The sequence below is a fragment of the Periophthalmus magnuspinnatus genome, chromosome 16 (genome assembly GCF_009829125.3).
Source record: "Periophthalmus magnuspinnatus isolate fPerMag1 chromosome 16, fPerMag1.2.pri, whole genome shotgun sequence".
Lineage (NCBI taxonomy): Eukaryota > Metazoa > Chordata > Actinopteri > Gobiiformes > Gobiidae > Periophthalmus > Periophthalmus magnuspinnatus.
The window spans coordinates 8459546-8477863 of NC_047141.1; the positions used below are offsets into that span (position 1 = coordinate 8459546).

An 18318-nucleotide genomic window follows, 5' to 3' on the forward strand; every position below is an offset into this window, starting at 1 on the left:
TGCTAAGGGCTGTCCGGTCCCTGTATGACCGGAGCAGGAGCTGTGTTCGCATTGCCGGCAGTAAGTCAGACCTGTTCCCGGTGCATGTTGGACTCCGCCAGGGCTGCCCTTTGTCACCGGTTCTGTTCATTATATTTATGGACAGAATTTCTAGGCGCAGCCAGGGGCCGGAGGGGGCCTGGTTTGGGAACCACAGGATTTCATCTCTGCTGTTTGCAGATGATGTTGTCCTGATGGCTTCTTCGAGCCAGGACCTGCAGCAGGCACTGGGGCGGTTTGCAGCCGAGTGTGAAGCGGCTGGGATGAGAATCAGCTCCTTATTTTGACCTCAAGAGCTTCTTATAATATATGTGCACTGGAGCAAGAATTTACTCAAATACATGGACAAAAATTGGCCATTTAAAGCCATACTGTGAAACATTTTAGAAAACGTACATGCAAGTCTAGCAAAAAGTTACATTTATGTATTTTTGCTGTAGTGTAGACTTATGCCAAATTTCAGTTTTTAGGCATCATTATTTTGACTTAAACCTCTTGAAACACCACAAATATATGTTTTTCTTGCTCATACCTTCAACTCTTCCAAATGCTGCACATTACGTCCACTGTAACAGGCAGGTCTGACTATCTTGTCGATTGGCTCCACTTAACCTAACGAGCTCACCATGGCAACAAATCAGCCATGTCCTGTTCATTAGGTGATTAGCAGCTCCCCGTTGCGGTGCTGCGCCTGCCGTTTGTTAGCTGACAGGCTGACAGGGAGAGCCTCTTCACGGGGGCATCCCACGGCACGATTGATAGAGATCCACTAGAGTGCCAAGGCTTTACAGTGCTCATATTAAAGTGAATGTACGGCGGCCATGTTGGGTTGTTGGTTTTAGACGTACAGAAAAGACAGGACTATCAATCAGGCAGAGGAGAGACAGAGAGAGAGAGAGAGCGATGGGTACGGGAGCAGAAATGCAGTTTCTTTTTTTTTTTTTTCAAATAGTAATAATCTCTTATTTTAAAAAATCTAAATAACAAGACAAACACAAAAACAGAACTAGTTTATTTTAAATGTATTTTTTCCAAATGTATTTCTCATGTACCTTATTCCTCATTCCTAATTATTCATCGCCGGGTGATTCAAGCCATCCTAGTTTATGCCAATAACAACTAGTATGGTAGCAGAGCACTTTTTGATTCTTGGATGCTTTACAGTTCCATACAGACAGCACGTAGCAGCCTTATTTTAACCTCATTGGAGGGTCTGCTACCATGGAAATATGAGTGTTCTGCCTATATTGTTCCACAGTATGCCATTAAATGTATCTAAGTTGCATTTATTCGATAACAGAGGTTTTATTGGTCATAAATACCTTCAAAAACATGCACTCTGTGAGCAGGGTTACCTCTCCACAGATCTGACCTGTAACCTGCTTGCCATCATGGAGGCAGATGTGTTTAATGCCTTACATACAGTTGAAACCAGAAGTTTACATCCACTATGTAAAATGACATTTTTTTTCTCACTGTCTGACATAAAATCAGGCCAAACCTTTCCTGTTTTAGGTCAACTAGGATTAACTAAATTATTTCTATTATGTAAATGCCAGAATAATAACAGAAGGATTTTTTTTAGATAATTTCTCAAGTCAGATGTTGACATACATTTCATCAGTATTTGGTATCATTACCTTTAAACTGTATGACTTGAAACTAGCTTCGGCTATAATCTGGTGCAAAGCATCTTTAATGTTTTTGCACATTGTCCCTAACATTTTAACATTTTGGATATCCTTCCACAAACTTCTCATGAATTTTGGCCCATTCCTCCTGACAGAACTGGTGTAACTGAGCCAAGTTTGCAGGCCGCTGTTCTTGTACATGTCTTTTCAGGTCTGCCCACACATTGTGACCGGGTGGCAGGTCCTAAAGTGACAGGCTCACTGCTAGAAAAGTTCCACAGTGCACTTTTAACACACACACACGCGCGCGCACACGCGCGCACACACACACACATTACATTACACAAGGCAAACTGGACCAAGCTCTGTGCCAAGTCCCTGTGGTCAGTGAATGAGTGGTTTTGAGATGTGTTATTGTAGCAGCACTGTATCAATGCAAAGTCCACAGCTCTGATGCTTTAGTGGTGTACTCAGATCAGCTGCTGTGATGAGTAATCAAAACAGCAGATCAGGTTTCTGTGCCATTATCAAGCTGCTCATTTGCACAAACAAATCACCAAATGTACAACGCAGGGCCACACAAACGAGGTGGGCCAACCGCATACTCCTGAAAAAACATCACATTAATTACACTGTCAAAACGATATTAATCTTGATATGAGTCATTTTTGATTAGTTTAGATGTGTTTAATTAGTAGTTATGTAGTCTTTTTGAAAAATATACCTGCATTATATTTTCTTAAGATTATTGAAGCCAAATTATCTACACAAAAAGACTGTTTCATGATCATTCTGGTTTCAAAACTGGTATTGAGCCTTGTTTTTGCTTTGCTTTTTTTACTTAGATGTACAGGTTTTGCCTAAAGAAGACACATTGTGCTATTGTCCGCTATATAGTTATAATCTACGACATCTGTGGATCATTATGTTAAATATTTGCACATTTTAGATCCAGTATCACAGCAGTTTGAGAGGAGTAGCATCCCTAAGGACAAAAGTGTCTTCTGCCATATTTGGTGTAGAAAGTCTGTTGCATTGTTCTTAAAGTCTGTAGCGTTTCAGAGCTAGCTCCAAGTAGGGTGTTGCCATGAATACAGAAAAAAAAAGCAAGCTGCTCAAATCATACAATCCAACAGTCCTTAACTTTCATCTTTTGAACTGCACAAGGTCAAAATCGCCAAATATTAAGGTAAAAATGTAAGATAAAAAAGTTTAAAAGCTGCTCAGCGTGCCAGGCAGCCGACCACATATATTGCTTTTACGGTGAAACTACTCTGTACAAGTCAAGCCATGATTAATATACTGCATTCAAGTCCTTTTAACTGGTACAAATTAATCTTTCGCTGTGCCCACTGGTCCGTGGTCTCAGTATCAGTAACCCAGAGCAGAGGTCCCCTTAGGTCACCACTCTACTGGACACTCCTAATGCGTCCTGCTGCATTGATTCCTATTAGGCCCCGCAGACACGTGATGATCTATGGGCTTATTCCAGTCTAATTGTGTTGATGAGAGGTGATAAATACAGGCCGGGCCTCACCGCGTCTCTGTGCTGTGTTTGGGTTACCGCGACGACGCCCTGAGCACTGCCTGCGCGACTGGCAGTTTGAGGGATGAGATGCATTGTGTTGTCTTTACAGAAGCAGACGCTCACTCCAACAATGGGCTTCTTTCATTTGCATCGAGCAGAATACCAGACACACATCAAAATCACAATCATAAAGGAATTAATTTTGCCGTGAGATGAAAAGTGCAGAGATCCACATTCTACATTGAGGGTGTGGAGTATCAAAAGGCGAGAGAGTCAGTGTGTTAGGCTATGAGAGTTTGCTAAATCTACGTTTTTAATTTTATTTTTAAGGACACATATAATGCAAAGTTGTTCCGTCATAAAATACATATCTTAAGCTTCATTCACACTTGTTTCATGGATAAGTTCATCCAAAATCATTTGCACTTTGCCTGAATTGTTGCATCATAGGTAAAAAATTTAGGCTTCTCTTGTGCAGTTTTTAGGCCCATATGTCAACACTAGACTCGTTCTGTGGTCAAATTGTGTTCACAACAAGCGCATGGATCTATTAGCATAGCATTCACTTTTCCTAATAGCTTCATTTGTTTATTTCCCCATTATTCATTCCCATTGCTGACAGCAGAGGGAGCTCCTAAATACCAAAATACACCTAAATACTGTATCTCAATGTGTCTATGAAGTGTGTTTTCCAAATGAAGACCTTATTTTAAATTAGAAAATGTGCAAAGATGACAAAAAAAAAAACATGTTTAAAAGGGAAGTAAAGCCACAAGAATGCATAATATGTGTTCTTGAAGTTGTTCCTTTCTGTACGTACAAAATGACATCGATGGAAGCTGAGGTTACAGAGCACTTTAAGTAAGACTAAAAGCAATATCTGCTACCTGTATCTAGGTTACATATAATTAAAAAAAGAGTGAAAAGATACCAGTCAATAAAAGATCTGCTTGGTACCACCTGATGACGTCATAAAACATAACTCTATGGATCTATTATTGCTTTTAACCTTTTTTAAAAATCCATTAATACCAAATAGCTGCACTTTTAGCATTTAAATAATACTACTTACAAGTATTTAGACCATTTCAGAGGAAAGCAACTAACCTGTATGTAGGCTGTTACGAGCAGGTGATAACATGATTGACAGTCAAATAGACCTAAGGGGAGATCTCTTCCTGTAGTTTGCTGATGTTACAGTGTGATGTGTTCTACCTGTTCCACACTACATTGTTGACTTTAGCTGTTTAGATCCATGTGTTACTTCCTCTCGCTACGCTAATTTGACTGAGCACTGCATATACCACACGACTGGCATCTGGCACAGAGGCACGGAAGAGAGGGGGTGGGATGGTGCGGACAATCAAACTATCCACACCTCAAGACGACCTGGATACTGACCGTTCACTACGTTTACATGCACAGAGGGGAAACCAAATGACCTATAGTCCAGTTTAAACCGATGTATCAAAATGCACGTAAACACAGGAGCTATGATTGAGGTGTCGGGAATCGAATTTCAAAGAGCTCAGTAACACATCTGGAGAAGCTGGTACATATTCGGATACCCGCTACATGTAACAGCGCAGTACAATTTACATTAGGAGCAGACTAGGAGAGGCGTTCAACTGCACGAGGTAAGAAACAGCCAAATACTTGACTCGTGTGCTCACTCATTTTAGATCAGCAGCGACGACAAACTACGGCCTCTCCACCGACGCACATGTTTTGTTTTGGTGAAAATGAAACTTAAAACCAAAAACGGAGCTTCAGTGTGTATTTGTGCCGCAGAGATCAAAATAACTTGTGCGTAGCATGTTTGAAAATAAAATGCTCAACGTAAATGAGATATCGCTTATCTATTTCTGCCACAAGTCTGGTTAAATGATAGTCGTGTAATTTGATTGATTTGGATGTACCTATTGCTGGGTTTCTGATGACATCACAGAACTCTATAGGCCAATAATATTTAATATATATGGGCGGGTACTTAAAATCACTATAGGTAAAATAGCTAAATGTTGTAATTTAGCACGTTAGGGTGTAGTCACTTATAGATATGATCCAGTTCAAGATTTGTGAATGTATCTTTTGGATGTTTCATGGCAAAGTACAATGTCATCAAGGAGGAAATCTGGGAGTTTGACGTCATCACTGTCTAAATTCTGTAAAACGTCAATAGCCAATGATGATAAAGAGAAGAGGATATTTATTTAAGTATATTTACACAAGAAACTGCCCGAAAATCATTCTGCAAGATTACTTAATTATACTTGAGAGTGCACCAGAAAAACACAAGGTCTAAATGGTCTCAAACAAGAAGTGAGATTACTTTTGTGGTGTGGTGCAGTTTCTGGTATTTACAATTAAATTATAACACACATAGATCATTATTTTACATGCTGCTGATTGTAAATCGCAATGTTGATCTGAAACAACTTCGTAACAGAAACCAGGCTGTTGACTTCCTGTTCAAAACTGCAGAACTGAAAGGATCCGTCTCCACACAGTGACATAAGTGTGTTTTTATTGTTGAAAAATGGATACGTGACACTGTTCGGTCACACGTGCACGATTCACAATTTGAGTTTTTAAAATATTAGTACAGTGCAGGTAGGCTGGGATAGGTGGTAGTTGAAAAGAGACATTTTCTGAGCACTTAAGCTTCGGGATTACTCAAACACGCATGAAACAATCAAAATACAACTCAGTGTAAGGTCTTCTCACAAAAGAGCATTTGCTTCGAGAGCAGTGCTTTGGCCGACTTGAACCCAACACTCACATTTTGACTCTATCCTCGACCCAAAAGTGAAGTAAACAGAAGTGAATCTAGGGCACACTGGGGTCACAGAGAGCTGTAACATCTGTGAAAACGGCCTGAGTCAGAGGTGAGGGTACAGTGTTCTAACATGGTTAAAAGCTCATAAAAGTGGATTTAAACATAATATCTGGCTTATCTAAACAAGTGCTCTTTGTGTATCTTTCCCCATGCCTTTAGACAGACTTCACATGGCTGACATTGCCTCCACATTGTGCAGTGGTGCTAATTAATTATTTGATAATGTTTACAAGGCTGGAGGTGTTTACTGTCGTCTGGCACTCCCCACAACACATCAGCCAAAAGCACGTGGATTTTTCCCATTGTTCCAGTGCTCTGAAGTCACCTGAGCTTCATTAATAAAAGAAGCAGCCCCTCCCTCCTGTTGGAGTGTTTTTAGAGACTAGCAGCTGTCCCCCCAAAGGCACTACACTGCATTTGCAACTTCAAATACAATGACACCTTATGCAAATAGTTCAGAAGTTGAGACATTTCTTCACAGGGCATGTTTGCCAAATGAACTGCAAACTTTCTATGAGTGCCTGAAGAGTAGAGTTTTTTAAATGACATCCTGAACAGTCACTATTATTCTTCAAGACCCTACAGTATATTAACTCTGACCACACGGGCTGGTTTCCCCTAAAACACCTGACTAACATGACCCCCAAATTAAATCTCTCCTTGTCTGTGTCTTGCTGAGTCTCTGTAGTTTCAGCCTCTGTCTGATCTACTCTCATTAGTGGGAACAAGCTACGCACAGAGGAACATCACATTTAAAATCCTACCTAGATTTTTTTTGGTAAATATAAGAATAGGTACAGCTGCTGTCAGGATGGGTTGCTCTGATAGACAGTAGATTGAGCATTTATTGGGTTTTGACAATTCCCATGGCAAAGTTGAAGCATTTATCACTCAAAAAATGAGATGTAGCGACTTCAGTAAAGAAAAAGTCCAGGTGGAAAAGGCCTGATCAAATTTGGTGAATTTTAAGGTTATTTTTTTATTAGGTAGGTTATTACTTGTAGGTTTCAAGTACAAAATGATCCTGATTCTTCCCAGAATGTAAATAAATGTGTTTATGTTTAACATGTCCAGAAGCTTCAGTCCCCTTTTATCAGATGTGTGACAAAAAGGACCAAATACGGAAAAAGTCGTCATTTTTATTGCAAAAAATATCATTATTACTTTTTTGTTGCTGCATGAATCAGAGCTCTGTGAGGCCTCCCACCTCTGGTACAAATCTCAGCTTCTTCATTTGAACAGAGCATTATCACATATACAGTTTTTTTGTGTTTCCTGAAAAAATGTTAGGACGCCAATATCAAATCTTTCAGTGGGAGTTAATCAAATTTTAATCAAGATTCAGTAATTTGGCCTTTTTGATGAAGAGGTCTACAACCAGGGGAGGAGCTACGAAGGTTCTGAGGTCTTCAATGTGGACGCTCATGTAACATGTTAATTTAGAGCCTTTTAACAATGGAGAGCATTGCTAAAAGGCTGTTTTAAACAAGTTTCGTTGTTTTAAACAAATTTAAATGTACTGACTTATAAAACCTAACATGATTTTTTTTTTTTTTTCTTGTAGTCTCATTTTAATCACTCTGCAGTTGCCATTTGAACATTTTTAGTTTAAATTGGATGTGGTTTGAGAGTAAGGAAACATTTTGGGGAGCTATGGGGGACATCGGACATTATTGTTTTCTTTTTCTTTTTTAAATGTTTATATTATTATCATTCAGTGTTTTATGTTGCACTTAGTTTGTGAGTTCTGTTCACTGACAATGGCAAAAAAAGTCTTCTGATTCTGATTCTAGGGGAGGCCAGTGCCCCCTCAAGCCTCCCCTTGGCGCCGCCCCTGTCTACAACCAGTCTGTCAGTAAAAACGTGTGGTATGGGTCCAACTTGTTTATGTACAAAAAAATAAACAACTGAAAGTCACTTGTTTTTGGTTTTAATCAAAGAAAAATCAAACTGAAAAATGAGTCCATCACTATGAGGAGAAAAAAAAAGATGGTGATACATTTTGTTGTAATACTGCGTAGCCCTAATGCAGTGTGATACTAAAGTGCTGATGTGATTATTCAGTCCTGTCTGGTGTCCCTGTGCGTCCCACTGCGCTGCAAGTGAACAGGGCCACAGGTGAGACCCTCCAAATGACACACAAGAGCTCATTCATTATAAAGCACACTTTGGTCACACAACGCACTCATCTCCAAATGAGCTCGGAGGTCCTGCATATGTGTGTGTGTGTGTGTGTGTGTGGATTAGCTGTGGGCCTGTTGGCAGCTCAGCAGGGGGCGCTCACACGCACATACACCCCCCCCCCCCCCCCCCCCCCCCCCCCCACACACACACACACACTCGTTGGGTTTCCATGCTTCAGGGGACATTACATTGATTTTCATTCATACTCACGAGACTGATCCTAACCTTAACGGGTCAAATGCACAGGACAAATGAATTAAACTTAACCTTAACCTTAACTTATATTGCGCTATTTTCTGATCTATGTTATAATTTTGTTTCCTCCTGGAGTTGTGTTTTGTTTCATGTGCATGTTTAAATCAAATCCTGCATATTTAAGCTTTGAGTTCTTCTCTCAAACAGAAAACACCTTATGATGTCATGTGGTGATACAGGAAGTGCTCCACTGTGGGTTTTTTTTTTTTTTACTCCATACACCTCGACTTGTCTCATTTGAAAAATGCCCTGAAACTGCCTGTCTCTACAAAAGGTAAAAGGGGACTGTTTACTTGAAAAAAACTACCAGTTTATTACATAATAGGTGGAAGCTTTGGAGATGTAGACAGACTAATAATAAAGGGTTACTCATCATAAATCAGTGCTAGTTCAGCCTCTGCAGCTCAGTGAATGAATTCTGGAGGTTCTGAGTTTTCACATTAGGCCTGTCCATAAACTGAGAATGAGAAAAACTTGCATGTGTCTGTGTGTTTTTGCAGGTTAAGGCTCTGGACACACAGGTTCAGTTATGATTGTAGGACCTTTAAAAAAAAAAAAAAAAAAAGACCAAAGACTAGATACAGTTAGGCTCTACTTTCTTGACTATAACCCTAACTCTTACCTTTTTAACCTATATCTGAACTTTAAATCCTGTTGTTGATTCAAGAAGAAGAAAAGAAGACTGGATGTATGTCCCCACAAGGAAGGCAAGACTCCATGATGTGATCGTGTGTGTGCGAATTTAGTCCCCACACGTGAGAAATACCAGCGTACATGCTGAGTGAACGGGGCGGCCCCACCAGTGCAGCACACAGCTTTGATGAACAAACTCATTATGCTAAAGAGAGCTGTGGAGAGCGGCTTCCCTGCGCCTCCGGGAAAGGTTAGCTCGGGATGGGTATGCGGCGCGGCGCGGGGCGGTGGGCATGCGGGGCACTGGCACAGGAGCAGCACCCCGGCACCCTCAGAAGTCTGCCGCCCCAAAAAGGAGATTGGTATGCAGCGCAAATATCAAGGGAGCGCGAGGAGTCAGCGGAGAGGCAGGGGAGTAAACAAACATGGCAGGTGAGGGGATGTAAATGAGGCCCGCACCACAGCCACACTCCCAAATGACACATTAGTGTAATATTAATATCAGCCAAATACAGCTGTTTACCTCACTGTACATTCAATTAGCTCTGGCATTCACTCTGTAACTGAACGCAGCGCAAAATACAACAGTGATATGCCAATGTATTCATAAATAATACAACATTAAAATCAATCAGAAGTTGGGCAGTAAAGATTTTGTCCTATGACCATATGGTAATTGTTGCAAATCTTTACTGCAGACTATGCTTGTGTCTCTGGGCAAGACACTTCAGTGCTCAGTCCTCCAATCACTTTAATGGCAGGTTTTGTCAGGAAGGGCATCTGGCTTAAAAATATTCCAAATCACTGGTACTAATTCACTTTCCAGACAAAACATTTTGAGGCAGCTACTTCTTATAGCCTTATTTAACCTGCCTCACTACTTGGTACAAAAAAGCTTGACTCATATATGATGTAAAATTTGTTTAAAAGTGTACTATATATGCAACTTTACTGAAGGTTTGTCTGGAATGTTCCACAATATGGCATTTAAGTTATCTATCTTATATTTAATTTTTTTTATTGCTCTAAAAACATAAATTCTTGTGTGTGTGTCTGTGTGTGTGTGTCTGTGTCTGTGTGTGCATTACCTGCTTGTCACCATGGAGATAGATACATTTAATGTCATAATGTGGATCCTTCAGGACAAAACAATACCATCTCCACGGAGACAAGCAGGTTGAGGACCATTTCCCAGAAAAATTACATAGTACACCTTTTTAAGAGCTCTCTTCAAAATGCAAAACAAAACAAAAATCATAATCATGTTGACACAATACAAATTTTTGACGCTAAGGAACAGACTTGATATTCAGTACTTCAATATCACGATTATAGTAAAAAACACCCTTTATTTAGACAAAAGAATGTGAGTTTCACCATTAAATCATAGTACTTTATTTTATATTGCCCTGTGGCCTTATATCTGTGTAATCCCTCAGTCGTGCTGGTAGGTTCCGTAGTAGTCCATGGGTGTATACTAGTCTATGCTCAAATGAATATCTAGTTATGTAGTTAGTGTACTGGTAGTATCGATTAGTAGTGTGCATTAGTTTGGACCATTTACCAGAAAACTTCCATAGCGCACCTTTAAAGAACCTTACTTGAAATAAAAAGCTGACTGATAGTATTGGTTCTCCATTCACGAAAACGTAGCATTTTGAAAAAGTTATATTTACAGTTGTAGCCTGATGCATTAGAGCAGAACATATGAGGCAGTGTAAAGGATCCATATGTTGAGATGTTAGCACTTGTCTCCAGAGTGAGATCACATATTGTCAGATCAGACGTAGCATTGACACGTGAGGCGCTGTGTTCCAACAGGAGCCAGCTCATTAGTGCTTCACAATCAGCGCACGCCACACTCTCCACACTGGTTAAACAGTGTCTTTGGCTAATATTGTCAGCCTGATCGAATATAATGCTAACTTTGTGTAGTACTTTGGTGGACTTTTTAACCCCATGACCCTGATAACTGTTCGTAGTGATTAGTGGATCACTGGAAACTCTTGACACTTGTCCTTGACCAGGTGATATTTTTGTGCATTTTTTTTCAGTGTTTGTTAAAGCCACACCATGCAACTTTTTAGCAAAAACTACACTAAAATAAAAGCATGCATCTTTACTGTGAGCAGGATTGAGTCTCCACAAATGTAAGTCTTACTTGGCCTTTAGGAGGGCCTCTTCCATGGAAAATGTTGTTCCTTTGGCTTTAATCTTCCACAGTATGACATAAAACCTATTTATCTCCATGGGGAATATTCCAAAGTATGGTTTTAACTTTCTATTTCCATCGTACACAAAGTAATTCAAAGTGCTTTAAAGAATAAGATTGAAGATGGAATCATACAGGACTTGTACCACCTCCAGAATGTAACTTTAACTATGCCGTTTTTGTAAATTTTTAAGAATATTAAATGCTAATATATATATATATATATAACAAATAAAATAAATAAATAAATAAAAACCATAGTAATAGGAATGGAAAACACTGTATATATATATATAAAAAAATTATGAAAATTTAGAGCAATAAAAATGTAACACTAATCAGTAAATAGATCTGAACTCAAGCAACTCCTGTGTATTGTGCAAAGTTATTGAGCCTTCATCCTTTCACCTCTCGGAGATTATCGCCACGAGGAGATCAGCAAAAAGACAGAAGTACTATATAGTCTGATCTAAACCCAATGATTGTCTGCTTTTAATCCGCGACCTCATTAGCACCTCTGGGTCCGGCCGGGGCAGTAAATGAATCTATCTGCCTGGTGTCAAGTCTTCACACCTCTGCCTCCTAATCATAAGCATAAGCCCAACGACGGAGAGGGAGAGACCGAGGGAGCGGCAGCGATGAAGGTGAGGTGTGGGAGGAGTCGGTATTGTCTCGATACTAAGGAACTGACTCAATACTCGATGCTGATTACAACAATGACGATAAAAATGCTATTTCAGTAATAAATTGTTTCCAAGCATACACATCATCTTACCATGAGGCGTTATATTCGTTCTGACACAGCTCCAAATCATACAAAAACTAGTATGACATCAGTGTGTACTCAGATACAGTGTAAAAGTGTAGTCTGATTAAATTAGGGCCAGGCTGGGAGAGGCGTTCAACTGCATGGGGTAAGAAACAGCCAGGAAAATATACGTATGTCTGGATGTGCACTCACTCATTTGAGATCAGACAAGTTTCAGCCCCTCCACAGGCGGACTAGCTTAAGTTTTTTTTATTGTTCTGCTCCGAAATGTTAAAGTAAAAGTAAACATTAACAGAGCTTAAATGTGTTACATTTGTGCATCTGAAAACCAAATTCTCAATGTAAATGAGTTGTCGCTTATCTAGTTATAGCTGCAAAGTATTATTGCTAATGCTAACTTACTAGATGCACCTGAACATCTCGTAGCCTCCATTCGCACCTATTTCGTTCTCTGTAGACTGGGATAAGAGTGATCTGATTCAGAGTTCACTGTGCATGTAAACGTGCTGCATGACCCCACCTCTGATCAACAAATCCCGCCTGCTTTCGTCTAATTAACGCTATTGTTTGCTGGTGATTAGCTGGGATTAAAAATTCAAGCTCTTTAGGTCAAACCAGGGACAAAACGTATGTGAACGCACAGGAGCATATGGGGAACATTATAAAGCTCGTATGTCAGACACCCGTACGGCATTTTTCTATATGTAGTAATTATACATGTATTCTGACCTTGGCCAAGGACAAATGAGGAATTAAGGAGTAATTATGGAGTAAATGACTACATATAGGTATAGCAATTTGTTATACTTGCCAAAAAAGTCATTAGGTTTGATGTTATAGGGTTAATTGAGCGACAGCAGCTTCGGTCATGTTATACATTCTATGGCAGCTTTTGAATCCTTTTGGACGTATTGGCATTGGTATAAATATTGTGTACGTGTGGGGATAAAACTCATTTCGAGTCACTTCTACAGCCTTAAGTCCTTTAGTTGATTAATCAGTTGATAGCGTCTTAGTCCAGACATGCCCAAACTGTGGCTCGGGGGCCAAATGCCGCCCTCAGACCATTTTTTCTTGGCCCTCAAGCTTCCAGGTGAATTGGCTCATATTACCTTACACAGTACTTTTTACTGTATATTTCTCAAAATCTGCTTTAACAAGCCCATGTCAAATATTTAACGTGTCCCACTGAGGATGAGCATGAATAAAGGTCTAATGGTTCAGTCTAAGTTGTAATAATAGCGCAGATTTGAAGTATTCACTGTATTGGTGACCACTTTATGGCCCTCAGCATTATCTGTGTTTTTATACATGGCCCTTAATGAGAAAAGTTCGGACACCCCTGTCTTAGTCGATCAAAATTTGTATGGCAAAACGTCACTTTTTTTTAATAAAGTGTTTTGTTTTGGGGTTTTTTTACCTTTAAGCCACTCAAGGCGCTTTACACGAAGGAATCACTCATTCACACACACATATTCATACATCAGTGTACACAGACACTGGAGGTGAGGCAGGTCAGGTGTCTTGCCCAAGAGTTAGCTGAAGATTTGGTATTTTTTGGTATTTATGTGTAAAAAAGCAGATTAGCAGTATCTAAGTATCTTTACTTAACCCAAAATTCCTTTAGTCAACTGCAGCGCTAGACGCTTCATTGCAGGGTTGTCAAAAAACTACAAATCAATATGAAAATATATTTTAATATATTTAATATTGAAACTAGATTCTCATGTCAGCAAGTACTGATACTAAAAAAACATATAAATAAGAAAAAAAATCAAACTGTAACCCTAACCCTGAAATTCATTTTCTATGTCATTATGGCTTTTCAGCAGAATCGAAATATAGTATCAAGTTTGCCCAGTTGAGAATCACATATCTCCTTAAAGCAGTGGAATTATTTTTACCTCTGCTTATATAATATATCTGTAGGCCTGTCATGATAACAAATTTTGAACCACGACATATTGCTATGAAGAAATATCACGAAAAACGATAATATAGAAACTACTAAAGCAGGATAATCCCAGTAAAACATTTTTAAATAGACCAGCCATAAAAGTGACTCATTCAATGCTCTACATCTCAAATCTTAGAACTAAAACAGCAAAAACCTTCCCATTATTGCAAAGAAAAAATATTTATGATAAATATTGAGCACAAAAATATATAGTTCCAGCCTTCATACACTGAACGATGAGTTGACATAGTGATTATGGCGACAGGGCACTATATCTGTACATTTTGCTCAAATACATCGAATACAGGCCCTGTCAGAAATAACACGGTTAAAAATATATATCTACAGAAGATTGTAAATAAACAAACTAATTTACAAGTGGCCTGCGATTTTGCGTTCCTTTCCGATGGCGAAATCAGCTCCCATTTCAGTCAGAAGGGCCAAACGAGGTAAAGCTCCTCAATGCAAAACATCTGAGTAAAATAAGAGCTAAGTGGATTTCTATATGAATGCCTGTGATGAAAGATTGATGATTCCGACACGTGCTCCCTTTGACTGTCAGCCACACTTCCTGATGAAGAGCCCTGGAGCCGCTCTCAAATGACTGCAATATACTTTCAATGGACACGGCCCCTCGGACAAATCCCACCAAATCTCGGCTACCTTGAAAAACTATAATCATGCATTATTGAATCGGCAAGGATAGTGTGTAATAGAGAGATCCTAAACCCATTCGGCCTTCTGAATAATTTATGGAATTCAAATAACAGAGGGAATAATTTTCTTAAAATATCTCAATCATTTTTCACCGAGGCCTAAAAGGGTGTAAAACAACAGTTAGGGTCCGTTTCAAATGTCGGACTGTCGTGACCTTTTGTAAACTTTCATTTTGCAAACATTTAGAAGCAGGTTTGCAAAGTTAGAGCCATGCAGTTTTAGAAGAGAAAAGATACGTGGAGCTTCTTGGACTTTCTATCTGAACCAGTAATGCCAGTTGTGTGGTTGATTTAATAATGGGTGACAGTTGCTCAGCTGGGAGAGTGTTCATCCTCTAATCTGAAGGTTGGTGGTTCGAATCCTGGGGTGCAATTCCAGCTCACACAGATGACTACTGTTGTTGTGTGTTCTTGGGCAACAACAGTATCCGTGTGCACTGGTGTATATATGGGTGTGATGTAAAGCGAGAGCCTAGAAGGTGGAAAAGTGCAGTATAAAAATGTGACCATTTACTTTAAAGTCTGTGCGTCTGATAGTGATGTGACGTTAACGAACGAGTCAGCTCTTTTGAATAGTTCAGTTGGATTCAGATCTAATTTTTTAAAAGAGTTGAATCTTTTTCTGTCTAATTTGTATGCATTTTTATACTGATTAACGCTGAACCGACATAAGAATCTGTTTGGTTTATTCCCTTGCCAGCAGATGCTAGTGATGGGATTTTCAGCACATTTTAACAACAAAGTGAAAGAACCTGAACAACAGACAATGGCAACAACATGGTCACCAGTTGATTAAAGCAAGAAAGCAACTTTGATTAAAGAGGAGGGTTTTAATTCTATGAGGTATGAGCCAACACATAACATACGTAGGTCACCATGTTACCTTTTACTGTTTTGAAAATGCTATATTAGCTAAAAAATTGACATGTTTTATAAGTTTCACTTTTGTTTTTTATGCTCTGAGTTTCTTCTCCTCTCCCTTTGCTCTCCTTGCTGAGGCACTCCCCCTTCAGTACAGAATCATGTGAACTGTGAGCATGGACCACGTGGGCTTGTGAGCTGAGCATTGCACAGAATGCTTTAGTTAACCTTAAGGAGCGTTCAAATAGGGTCCAGGAGAGATCGGTAAAATACTCAAACATGGGAACAGGGAATAACGTTATAACATGGTGAAAAGCTCCAAAAATAGATTTTGCATAATGATTTGTTATTGTTCTTATTATAAACAGTTTTTTCAAATTGTGTCAACTTGTGCAATTGTCATTCAATTTTGTGTCCAGTTCACAAAATTGAATTTTTCTATAAATCTTTTCTAAATTTAAATTCAATCTTCAAGCACTTTAAATCACTGTTTAAGACACACCTTTTTCTTTTCTTTTTTTTGTGAGCTGTTTTTAAAATTCTACTGTTATGGGATTTTTGCTATTTAAGTGTGTGTATTTAAATTATATTTCAACTTACTTTAACTATTATATACAGTATTTTGTGCACAATAAGTAATAACATAAGTAATTGAGGGTCAGCCAGCCAAGAATGTTCCACAGACCTGCATTATGTTTTTTCATGGAGACAAACAGGTCAAGATACAAGTTTTTATGTAGTTGTCTTTTCCATAGTAAATGGTCACATTTTTATACAGCGCTTTTCCACCTTCAAGACACTCAAAGAACTTTACCTCAAGGACCCACTCACCCATTCACACACCAGAGTACACAGGCGCTGGGGATGAAGGGGCATTAAGTGTCTTGACGAAGGATGCAGCAACAGCATTCATTTGTGGGAGCTGGAATCGCACCATCAACCTGTGGGTCAGTGGAACTCACCTCTCAACCAAAGACGTTTATGTTGAGAGCAGGATTCAAACCGCCAACCTTCACAACAAACACTCTGAGCTACTGTCGCCTCTGCAATAAAAAAAATAAAAAAACTTTCATGTACTCTACAAATATTTTTTTATTCAATTAACCAACAAATATCTTCTTCTCCCCATGTATCTATTTAAACCAGGGCACTGCTGAGGTCAAACCGTGCGCCTGTCCCCAGCACAGAGCAGCTGAGGCGCGGCTGGCTAAATGTTGTACTAAGAGCGCAGTAACATATGATAATGAGTACAAATGGGATTATTAGGGGGCTGGGTGTCATCAGGCTGACTGATCCAGGATGTCACAGCAGCCAAGCAAATTCAATCAGGGCCCCAATTACAGGCTGACGCTAGTGGAGACGTATTAGTGCTCAAATGAATGGGAACATACAGGAGATGCTATGCTAGTTCATTTTCCAAAGGTGAACACATCTCCTGCAGGTAATCACACGCACTCATAATGGCTCCAGTCTGTTTGTCACGCTGTGGGCTCTGGAGTCAAGCCACACTCTTTAGTACACAGTCAAAGGTTTCATTTTGTTTTTTGCATATGAGACAAATGATATATTTGATAACTATACAGAATTTTTTGCCCGATTAAAGACATGTCCTGGTGATCGATTCATCAACTAAAAAGGGGGCGTGGCAAAGGCTTTTAAAACGACTATGCAAGTTATATAGCAACTTTTAAGAGAAAAGAAAGTCACAAAGTGCTTCTCAACAACAAGTTAAAACTTCTATAAAAATAACACACAAGTACAACAGAGTCAATACAACAACATGGCAGTCAAAGCAGCCCTCCAAAAACGACTGCTATCTTTAAACGCTTGACCAAATAAATTTTCAGCTTGCTTTTGAAGACATACGAAGCAAAATGAGCGCGTTCACTGAAAAAGTCACATTGTAGATTCTCACTGAAGACATCAAAACTATGAATGAACACTTATGGAATGTATTAAACAACACCTAAACTCAAAATAATTGAAAACCTGTTTAAGATTTTTGAAAAACAGCCACCCTTTGCTTTTATCAGTGCTTTTGACAATTGCCATTCCTTGACCCTGACACGGCACATTTTGGTTTACTTAATTGTAAAGCTCACAGAGACATGGCCAAGAGTTTGCAGCTCTGTCAACAAAGCAAAGGCTGGATATTTTGAGAATTTCAATCCAAAATATTGAGTTATTTCACATTTTACTAGATAATTCCATATACACTGCCTGGCCAAAAAAAAAAAAGTCGCCACGCTCTTTCACAATTTGAGCCCGATGACTCCTGGCATTGTCATCTTGGAATATGCCCGTGCCATCAGGGAAGAAAAAATCCATTGATGGAATAACCTGGTCATTCGGTATATTCAGGTGTCAGCTGACCTCATTCTTTGAGCACAGACTGTTGCTGAACCTAGACCTGACCAACTGCAGCAACCCCAACATATTTGCTTAGTTAAATCCAGGTGCCTACTTTGTTTTGGGCCAGACAGTGTATCTTGCTTCATATGTTTGATGTCTTTCATATATTTCTAAAATGTAGAAAGTAGCAAACAAAACAACAACAAAAAACACAATGAAAAGGTGAGTCCAAACCTTTGACTGGTAGTGTACCTCTCCAAACTGCACTCACAAGACTACGACTGCACTGGAGTTTATGCAAAACAATTATTTACACAGAAAAGTACTAGTAAACGGTCAATT

At 39.3% G+C, this 18318-nt stretch overlaps 1 protein-coding gene across 1 annotated transcript in view; it reads right to left on the minus strand.

The window, feature by feature from the left end:
* dgkb (diacylglycerol kinase, beta) overlaps positions 1-18318 on the minus strand; it is a 136468-nt gene that overhangs the window by 31088 nt on the left and 87062 nt on the right. The gene's annotated exons all lie outside the window — the stretch shown is intronic.